This window comes from Rhyacophila brunnea, unplaced genomic scaffold (genome assembly GCF_057557595.1).
Source record: "Rhyacophila brunnea isolate RB1 unplaced genomic scaffold, BYU_Rbru_1.0 scaffold_2, whole genome shotgun sequence".
Taxonomy (NCBI): domain Eukaryota; kingdom Metazoa; phylum Arthropoda; class Insecta; order Trichoptera; family Rhyacophilidae; genus Rhyacophila; species Rhyacophila brunnea.
Window position 1 is genome coordinate 19,059,221 of NW_028232859.1, and position 11,985 is coordinate 19,071,205.

Sequence of the window (11,985 nt, forward strand, 5' to 3'; positions counted from 1 at the left end):
GGCAAGATGTCAGATGATCATTTATTTTAAGATTTTCGTAAATATTTCTTAAAATCCTACATTATAATAATATATTGATTTAATATTTTAAGTAGTTATAACAATAACTTATGCTACTGATATTATATCCACGCAATAATAATCATCAAATGGCAATTATAAATTAGTTTATTTTCTAAATAAATCTGTAGGAAAAAGTCTTATTACTTCAAAAAAAATGCATATTAACTTAGACCAATCTATATTATAACTAGGGCTTTATTTATATGTAGGTATTGATATCCACTAAATTGGCTCCTCTTGGGAATTAGACCGAAGCCGGCATTTGGCAGTTTCATAACCAAGGATTGGCGTTTATTTATCTAAGAATAATATGTTATGTCAAAATTAACTTTACAGCTTACGACTGTAACAACAATTTTACCAGTTGAGAGTGGGTTGATCAAATTCCAAGAAGGCAAGCTGTAGGTAATGATGGTATGGCTAATACGTGAATGATTAGCTATCATTCAGATTTTGCCCGTCGCCGGGGACGATCTGACGTTATCGTTTGCACACTTTAAATCTGCTTGAATATTGTAAACTCATTAACCTGTTGTACTGTGCTTATTTCTAATAAAAACCATGCTCTGCGACAAATATTAAATTAATTATTCTTTTATTAAATTATTAGTATATGCAAGTCCGTTATCACTAAATTTTAGAGTGATCGGAGTATCAGTAAGTAATTAGGGTACTTAATTGATACCATACTTGATTTAAAACACAAAACAGTACCCAAAAATTAACGTGATTTAATAAATATTTCATGTAAAATCTACTAGTTAATTTCGTCGTAATTAGATAAAACACCCATAGTTTGGTAAAGCGCATCGACGCGATTCTTCTGAATACAGGTTCAAGTCCCATTAGGCGTCCCATATATATATATATTTTTAAATATTTGTTCTAGTAGATATCTGAGTGTATTCAAATTATGTGCATTCAATTATAAAATTATTGGACACGTCCTTCACTGCCACACCATAAGAAATATACTCTAGCTTAGGGTCAGTCTTTCCAAAGATGTATCAAAATTATATAACATAATGATTCAACAGGCACTACTAAACAAATTCCTTGATACACATTTAAACCGATTAATATCATGCAGATAGAAAGCAGTGTATATATTATATTAGATTTATATTTGAAATTAATCGTTGAATAATTTTATCATATTTCAAAGTTTTAAATGCCACTTTTGTGTGAACATAATACTGTTTAATATTATGTTAAATTAAAATTCGAAAAAAAAGCTTTTTTGATCCAGAATAAAAATATACTCCGAGAGTTTATGGAAAACTAAATAATATAATACAAATTAAGCATTATTATATTACAGTTTTGATTAATTTTCACCAACAGAGTTTAATTATAATATTATTATTTATACCTAGCAAATTTGACTGAGGCTGAGTACTCAGGAATGTATTTATACCGTAAAAACACCACACAAACTGTTGACATCAAAGCTTTCTGCCATAACAAAAGGTAAGGGACCAATGTAATTATGGTGAGTAGTAATTGAACCAAGTGCACACGCTGTACACAAACACATATGAAACAGGTGAAATTTGATATTTTCAATATAACATAATGCGTTTCATTATTACCATAAGTTAGTTTAACTGAAAATAATATCAAAGTGATAAATAATTCACAATGGCACTAGGCTATTTGAGAAATATATTAATACAATCATTTAATTTATTTGTTCTTCATTGCAAAAAACGATTGTAAAGAAAATATTTACTAACTACCTGATTGGTGCTGGACGTAGGGTGTGTTGGAAAATTGAGTCGTCAAGTCACAAACCCTGTTCTGGCATTTTTTCTACTTAAGAAATAATCATTTTCACTTCATAATGCCTACTAGGTACGTCAATATAATATAATATATAATTTTATTTTCTCAGTATTTTTGCTGATATAAAACAAATACCCCAAATTCTCAAAAAAAAAAATGTTATTTATAATAAAGGGGTTTTGAAAATGTCATGAGCGGATTTTGTGACTCGATGACTCAGTTATAGAAACAGAATCGTCAAAAATAATCAAACACACGGTTTACGTACAATTAGCAGCCGCAGAAAGTCGACCACAGTAAAAATAAATATTTATTATTATTTTAATTCCATTTTTTTAGGTTTTCTTCGTTTATTTTATGGATGTTACAATATTATACATAATATAAAACATTGTTCGCTAAAACAAAAATATGGAAATATAATAAGTATAGAAAAGTAATTATTTATAGAACGTGTCTAATATCAATTACGTGATATGAAATCAAGACCAGAGTAGCACATCAAAAGCTTAATATACATTGTGAAGCTTAGACTACGATGAAACGTAGGCAAAATTTTGGAACACTTACGGGAAAAAGATAAGCCTAGCAATAAGACCCATTGACCAACATCATCTGGGCAGACCTTCCAAAAGATGGAAAAAATTGCTCAGATTCAACTTTGAAAAATCCGAATAAAATTAACTACGTACCTACAGCAAATATTAAAAGAATAATAGGATGTGTGTGAACGTATTTATTGTAGAAAACTAATATTTATATGGTGACTATCTATGAAGCAACTAAACATTTTGTAATTTATAAAAAATATGATATAACTGTCTGACGTCATGACGTGTAAAGTAATAATATATTATTCCTGTGATAATATCGAGGAATACTGTAAGTACATATCTACTCTTTTAATTGAGGTCTATTAAGACGATTTACTAATCCAAAGCAAACTAGACTATACCGAATTAAATCGGTTATATTAATAGCAATTGACGAAAATTTAGTCTGAAGTTACTGGCGCACTACATTTTTTTAAATTTATTTACTAACCAGTATTTATATATTATTATTGTTATGTGACACTTTTAAACGTAGCTTCTACTAAATCGTAGTGATTTATATAATACCATTAATGAAATTATAATATAGAATAGATAGATACAATATATATATTATTTTAATATATTGAAAGTAAAGTTTTATAATGATATTCTGAAATAATATCACAATACTGTCATGCAAATTTAACATAAAAAATGCCCAAAATAAAGCAGGACCTGATTTTGGTGCTTACAAATTCGCATGCACGAACCGATACTTGGAATGCTTCTTGTATAAAACACTAATAAGACCAGAAATTATCATATTGTATAGCTCGAAAACTTGATGCATGACCAAAAACATGGAAAAAGTATTGGGCTCATTTGAGCGGAGCATGCTGCGTGATATCTTCAGGCCCATCTATTACATGCATTGTAATATTATATAACATTAAAGTATTTTAATACTTCAGCTTTTTAATATTTCTATCAACAAATATAACTCGAAAAGAGCTGGATTTTTAGAACTACTGTATTCATTATATACGACTTACAAGTTTAAAATACTCGTATATTCAAATGTCGGAATAAAGTGTTACACATACTGAGAAAAGTCTCTATATAAGTTTGTATTTACTCCAACCTGGGAGAATATTACAAGTTTCTTTGACAAGTAACTCAATTCGGTTATTGGCTTTTTGAATTTTGAAAATCTTTTGACAGGGAATTGGAGTTAAGTAGAGAGATACGAGGCTTCAATGGAGCTACCAGGGCCGTATCGGTCCTTTGGGTCGACCGGAATATTCCCGTTGGATGGTAAGTTATATAGCTACCACGATCAATTATTCCCAGACTAATTTTATCGCTACGCAATACGTCATCATTAATCAAAACGGCTTCTTTGTCCACTCCGTATAACAGCCGTTTGTATTGGAAGCTAATTCTTTTGTTAAATTTATCGATAACCATTTTTGTCCTTGCAATGAAAAAAAATGATTCTGTGGAGATTACATTTATCGAAAATCAATGAATATTATTATGCAAAGATTACAAATTAATAATTTCCTTGGATACTGACTTTTAAAGCTGTTTTCTCAATTCTTGCGTCCGCATAACTAAAGATATATAGAGGTTTTCACGTAGTGGAATCTTATTTTTTTGCAATAATCCTTTCGGCTGATGAGTCTCTTTAAGTTATCGTTATCTTACAAGTTATGTAGTCAAGGAACTGTAGAATTTTCCTGGAGAAATATTTTGTAGAGCTGAAGAGTCTTTAGTTTTGCGTTGTTACGAACTTCCGACTTCTCGACTCTTGTCACGACTGCAACAAGTCTAATTTGTTATGTGATTTGATTGTCATTCAAAAAACACATGTAACTTCATGTACTGTCGCACATAGCTACGGTACGTTATTTTTGGTACAAAACAACATCTAACAAATTTCACTCGACATAGGGCGTAAGTAGAATAGCCAAAATGTCGCATCGGTACATGTGCAGAGTTGCTTTTTCATTAATTTCAGCTAGCCGCGTGACGTTACTATCTGGGCATGATCTAACACAATGGTTCTCATGTGCGGCCCTGGTGACGACATGCGGCTACCACCGCTTTACAGAATAATATTTCAAAAGTTTATTTACAAAATTGGTTAAATACACATCATTTGTCTAAAATTTATTTCCACGCTCAAATGATCCATTATGTCTTCTTGTGATGAGATCATGTGTGAAATAGTCCGTTTCTGACTTAATGAAACTGCATTATTATTTTGTCGATTTTTCCTACTACTGTATACTGTGAAAGATCATTCAATGTAATGCACTTCATAAAAAAACAATTATCGAAGTCAGTTGAAAGATGGTAACTTAGAAGCAGCCATGCGGCACGCATTTAAAAATAGGAGTATTGAGGTATTTCCATTTGCATTATTTTTAAATAAATAGATATGTGCAAAAATGTCCAAATGTCTTTTATTAAATGGACTTTATAAATAAATTGATCCATTTTTTAGTAAATAAAGTTTAGCTTTAATTTTTTCAATCACAGCAAAAGTGAAATTTGGTGCGGCCACCAGACATTTCCATAGAACTGTCAATGTCAATTGTGCGGCCATAGTTAAATTTCACGTTAGAACCACTGATCTAGAATATGCGCGCAAAAGAGAGTAGCAACATTGTCCCTGTATTTAATTTATGACCATTTCCCAGTCAAGACAAATTTCTATGCGTAAACGGGCTAACGCTCAAAAGGATTTATGTTCATGGTAGAATAAATGGTTTTTACTTACTTAGGGTAAAATTTATAGTCATACTTTGGCGTTTAAATGACCTTAAGCTATTCTTATGCTTATGAAACACAAATCAGTGACTTGTAAAAGTGAGAAAAATAATCGACGCGTTATTATATAATTAGATAGTATTACTATTATTATTTATATTAGAACGTCTTAGTCATACATAACTTAACGTTTACAATTTAATATCTGCATTAAGCTATTAATATAAGCCCTAAGACATCGGTCTTTGCATATAATGCACATCTGGCATAACCCTATACGCAAAGACCTACCTAGTATCCTTGCAGCTCTGCGTGTTTTCAATTTAGTGTAACTTTTAGCACTGTGTATCTTAGCACTTAAGCATTTATCTAAGTTATTTGTTGCATAGTCAGAAATGTAATTTAAAAAATTTACATAATTATTTTACGGTACATTACTACTAGTATAGTATTTTTATGTTACAAATTGCAATGTAAATGATTTGTTTTATGGTTTTTATATTATAACCTACTAGAAAGTTACCATAATTCAGTGATTATATTTAACTAAGCTATAAAATGGTATTATGAAGTCATCAATGTCGAAAATTCACCTCTGGGGGAAAGTTTTTGACATTTTCTCAAATAAATTAATCGGTCACATCCCCTTTACAAAAGTGGGCTATCATTCCGTTTAACGCTGCCTGACTACTTATCTAAATTACTCTTCCAAAGCACAGTTCAGTGTGTCACCTTTCAAAGTATGCAACTAGTTTTTGTTTTATTTTCAGGGAAATAATTTTGTGGAAAAGCGATGGAAATTTGCCATGTTTCCAGTCATCATCAATCACACAATTTGAATATAAATTTGATTAATTTCCTTCAATATCACGTAAGAAGTTTTTTGTTTTTATTTACCGCAATTTAAGACTGCAATAAATAAAGAAAAAAAAACATATTCAAAATTCAACTAAAATTATAAATTATATTTATTTTAAGACATTCAATTACGTTTATGACCAAGATCAAGGGTTACAGTGCTGATGCATATGCAGATTTCTTTTTTATAGATACGGCTGCGATATGCAATGTCAAATTTTGGGTCGAATATTAGCTCGCTCGTTCCTTTAAAAATAATGATGGTTACACTTGATCGCTAGTGATCGGTCGGAAAACTGTAACTAGATACAGATTTAAATGTCGGCTTTCGAAAAACATTCAAATCAATTTAAAATATCGAAAAAGTTTTATATAAACAATCCAAAAATATGTAAAAAACCAATTTGAATGATTTTTTTAATAAAAAGAAAATATACTTAGTTTAATTTTCAATACACAGTTCACATTTTCTCTATAGTAATGTTTTTCCCGAAAGTCGGGGTTTCACTGTATCATTTATTTGATTTTTTTGTATCTTATATCCTGCAGATACTACACTACCTTTGATTTATCTTTCCAGAAGACAATTATATTGTATTCTTCATTTTTTCATATTCTCCAACTGTTGGATCATGATTAAATGAATGCCCTAGTTAAATCTATCAAGAAAATTCTTGAATACCGCTATCCGCATAACTAAAAGTATTATGAGGCCCATACATTCAATCAGTAGGATCACTGATCGGTAATCTCCATCTTCTGCGTTGACTCTATATTTCCGCTGACAGTACTTAAACCTTTCTAAAGCATCTTTTTTTTTCTTTCTGACAATGTGACCAAAGAATTGCAGAACTAGTGTTTCATGTTTATTTACTACTTATTATATATATACTAGATGACTCGGCAAACGTTGTTTTGCCATATAAATTATTTCTAGTGAATATTTTGGTTGTTAAATAAAAAATAACGAATGTATCGTAAGTGTGTGGGGATTGGATCTATGACAGAAAGAGGAATAGAGCGCTATAGACGATGACCGCCGATAAAAACAAAAAATATCAACCATTCATTTTCTCAATTCAAAATGAGTAATGATGTTCATAATGAATGAATTACCTGTGACAGGATCTCGTTGTTTACTGTTTATGCAATATCCGTCTTGTGACTTCCAGAAAATTAGCGGATATTGGAGAGCGTCGTATGAACGGTCTGTGTCAGCGATGAACTCCAGATTATTGTTTCTTCTTCGAATCACAATTTCTCGCGTCGATGTGCGGTCGCCAACCATGATTCCAGCAATGTCGTCAACAACAGTCGCATTGAATCGACATACATGCTCTCCAGCTGGTGTTTTATCAGGATTGATGACAATAGCGTGATTGTCACTTTGCAATTCGTGCATGTGTGCTTTGAAGAATTTCAATAATTCATTGTGCTCATTCAACAGGGCGTCCAGTTTGCCGACGATGCGCCTGGCATTAGGCAATTTGAGGCTATTGTAGCCGCAACGTACATCCACATGAGTGATGTCCTCGCCGCGCCCATGAAGTGGATTTGTAAAAATGTATGTGGTTCGTTTGGCATTGGCAGCAATGAGCCTACTTTGTGGTATACTTGGCCTTTGATTTTGAACGTAGAATGGAATTGTTGACCATTTTCCGCAGTATTGTGAACTATTTCTGTTGCTCCGGACGAAGTCATTTGGAAGCATGAATTGAATGTGCGAATGGACTTCAGGAACAGGTTTGAATCTGGAACCGTGCCGATGAGCAAGCTGTTCAATGGTTCTGGTGGTATCTCAATTTCTGGTAGTTGCACTTTTCCTGATGCGCAACACATCCCGGCTGACTCATGTTTGAATTCGAGCGCATGACAATGGGGACATTCTTTGTCCATAGCACCAATTAGCACTTTCGGATGAGCGGAATATTCAATATCTGGCTCGTACTCGAATGCGAGATGAAGGAACGAAGCGGATGTTAATGTTCGATGTACTTGTTGGCGTTGTCGGTCATTTGCTCTGCGCGTGTTAACTACGAACCAGCGCGCTTGGCTCCGTTCCAATTGTCGTTGTTGATTTCGTTCAGTTCGTGCCTTTTGTGATTGAGATGCACGCAATTGCGACATGTTAACGCGCAAGTTTTTGTTATCTTGTTGGATTTGTTCGTCTGTTCTTTTTGCTCTACTATTTCGCATGTTTGTTGCTTTATTAGTTCGACGGCCCAAATGGCCCCCCTTGCTTCTTGCTGGCATTGTGCACTGTAATACACGCACATAAAAATAGATAAATTAAAATAAATCGTACAAAATTTTGCACGCACTGCGTTGTGATATGCCGAATGAAATGTCAAAATGACGCGACGCTTCTCTTGAATTCTTCTCGGACGTAGCGCTATCTGTCATTCAACAACATAAATAATTTCGTTCTGTTTGAAATACGGTTAAATTTGTTCATACAAAAATAATAAAATCGCGATTTAAAAATGGGAGGGTGGGAGTAGGAGGGTGAAAATTTGGGGTTATAGGTATTTTTTTTGCCAAATAATAAAAAAAAATACAAAAAAAAGATTTTCAAAAAAATTAAAGGAAAAATTTTTTGGATAGAGATACTCTAATCACCTAGCGATATGAAATATACTTGTTGACCTATTCTCATACCTAAAAAATATACATAAAAAAAATCATAAAAATCGGTCGAGCCATTTCGGAGGAGTTCGACCACAAACATCGTGACACGAGATTTTTATATATATAGAGATTAGTCTTTTTTTCGCTCAGGCATAAATCTTTTTATTTTTGCGTTATGGCCTAAGTCTCAAAACTCTAAAGAAAGATGGTGAAGAACAGAGGCTTATAAATATAGTTTATTTGCTGACAATTACTATTAAAAATCAAATAAAATAAAACTATCAAAAAATAAATAGTATACTACAATTTACGAGATTTATAAAGGAAATCGGAAGAAATCTTTAGTAAGCCAGTGTTAGGTTAGAGCTTGTCCAGGTGGTACGTGTCCCGCCACGATATCTCGCGCGTGCATGTGGACAGCTCAATGAAGTCACCTGCACCTCTACCGTGCACGAGAGGTAACACGCGGTGAGTATATGTGGATGGTTCAATGAGGTCACATGTACCTGGAATGCGCGCGAGTCAAATCGCGCAATCTAGACAAGGCCTTAATGTGATCATTTGAGTCCAATGTACGAACAACAAATACCCACTACAACAAGCGCTGAGTTACCGACCTTTGTCATTGGACTATATAAATTAATATATCCGTAGATAATTACTTCCAAAAATACTTTTTGTAGAATATATTCAGCAGAAAAGTTTATTTTAAATTATGGTGTGAACCCGTACGATTTGTAATGTAAGAAAATATTGTGAACAATGGTACCTAGAAAGATTTACAAAAAATCTCTTTTACAAAAGAGTTTTTTAAAAGGAAAAAAACATTGAGTGCCTAGGTAGTTATTTATTCATATTTTTATCATATTACGAGTGCCTATAAGGACACACAATGTTATAAATGTAGATTTTATAGATATCATATGCCTAAAAAATGTAAAGTATAGTTTATTTTTAATGCCACGCACAACGAGTATGTTATCTTTTTTCGCTCTGCGTGGTTCGACAATATCAAACACTAAAAAGGATCTCCTATTGCATAAGCGGTTTTAAAAGTTTTTTTAAATGGTCATATAAAAATTTCTAATAGTATTTTTAAATTAGATAGTTTTAGTAATTTAAATATTTAATTATATTTTGTAATTCGCTACAAGTCGGTTTACATGAAGTCAGGCGGGAACCGCGCCAATTTTCATAGCCGATTTTGGCAAAATTCATGAATTCAAGAATGAAAACCAAACCTAACCCAACCTTACGTAACTTGACCTCAAAAATTATGGAGTATATTGGCTAATTTCAAAATTTGTTTGCCGCTGGCTTCCTGTAAATCGACAAGACCCTACAATTCTTATACACTATTAAAATGTCATCTAAATCAATTGCGAGAATAATGCTTACTGTATTACAACTACAATAAATGTATTTTAAAGTTACGTTAGTCACTATTTTATAACGTATCAAGTATTATAAGTTACTAGCAGATAGAAAATCAGCCATAATTTGTTTTTTATATAATATCGCTGGACCTTTTCAGTCAGATAACTTTTTTAAAACTTAAAAGCATCATAAAGTAATACCAAAAAATGTCCTTAGCTAGTACGATTCAATAATCAAAAACTACTTGCGAGATACCTACTTAATTTAAAAAATATATTAAGGTGAACGGACATGAAGAATGAATGCGACCTCAACATAATATTCTGAATTCATAAGATTCAACAAAATTACTCTTTCACGAAAATGCAACAAAATTACAAAATATTGAAAATATTGAATAAATCCTTCAATTAGAGATAACAATACAGAATGCATATTATATTGTTGAAAATTAATTTCTCAAACCTACGTTTGAAAATAAATGCCTTTCAATAATCCGATATTATTCTATCGTTTCGTTTGATAGATGGCGTACAGATGACAATAGAGACAACTTCAGCCAACAGCGACAAACAATATGCAGCATCACTGCCAATTTAGTTGCACATGCAAACATTTTTTTCTTAATCAAACGCGTAGAATGAAGTCTGTATCCAATATATCCACTAAATAACATAGACATAATATACAAGTTGGTAAGTTGTGGCTCTATGCATGTGCGAGGCTCCGTACGTAACTTTGTTGCCAATGCAACAATAAAACACTGGAAAACATGTTTAGTATTATTTAGATTTTCTGTAAGTAACAAAATATTTACGGTATTGGTTCAAATATAGTTATTTTTGCAATTATCTCTGAAGCAGAGTAGAATCATAAAGTACACGAGTTTAATACGTTAATTGACATGACTCATTTTATACAAATATCAATTAATGAAAATCGTGGCTAATGTTCTATATTATTCTGATTACAAGGACTGTTACTTTATGACTTTAATACATATAATACGTCATTACGTCATCATCGTGTCGATAAAAAAATATTTTTCTTTCTTTTCAGTTTACTAGGTATAACATTCTAAAGTTGAAATAATACCTTTGAAAATAATAATACGATAATATTTCTTTCTTGCTAAAAATTCAGAACCACAGATTTTACCCTTGAGACTTGAACAAGACAAAAAATGTAACCATTCTTGTATTTCTTATTAAAAGTGACTCACGTTTTTCACTCAAGGGATTGAAAGATGGACCCCAAATAGAAATCGTGGCTAGAAAGTACGTGACATGAAAAAATCTGGAATGTATACTTTCAATATATCAACAGAAAAAAGTGTTTGTGAATTCATTTTTTACATTACAAATGAAAATGTTTTAGGCCGTCAAAATTCTGTCTGAAATGCTATCCATTATTGTAAACCAATGCTAATCCAGTGTTGGATAAAAGCTTTTCAAAGGATTTTGTATACACAGACGTAAGCACACTAAAGTATCTAGGTATAATTTATTTGTGGTTTTCAGCTGAGATTTCCCTTCTTTTATTACATACATACGGCTTGGCAAACATCAGCTACCTACCTCATCAGTGGGTATAACAGATCACTGTGCCAGGTTAGTTACAACACGAGCTACGCTTTACTTTACTTAGAAAGTGTACAGCAAGAATTAATATTTACATTATGAATCCATCTCAAAGTTGTTATGAAATAAAGTAATACAACATGTGATTATATAATTACCGTAATTTAACCCATCTTTGAATGATTTATTATTATAGAAAATCTGTTTTATTTTTATATAAATAAAATTACCTTTGATATAGTATATCAGAGGAAAATCATGAGAAAAAAAAATCTCATATAAAAAAATTGGTTAAGCAAATAAGGTATAATTCAGACCTCTGTCACCTATTTGTAGAGCTCTACAATGTATGTAATGGTAAAAATTTTAGACTAGCTAGTCTA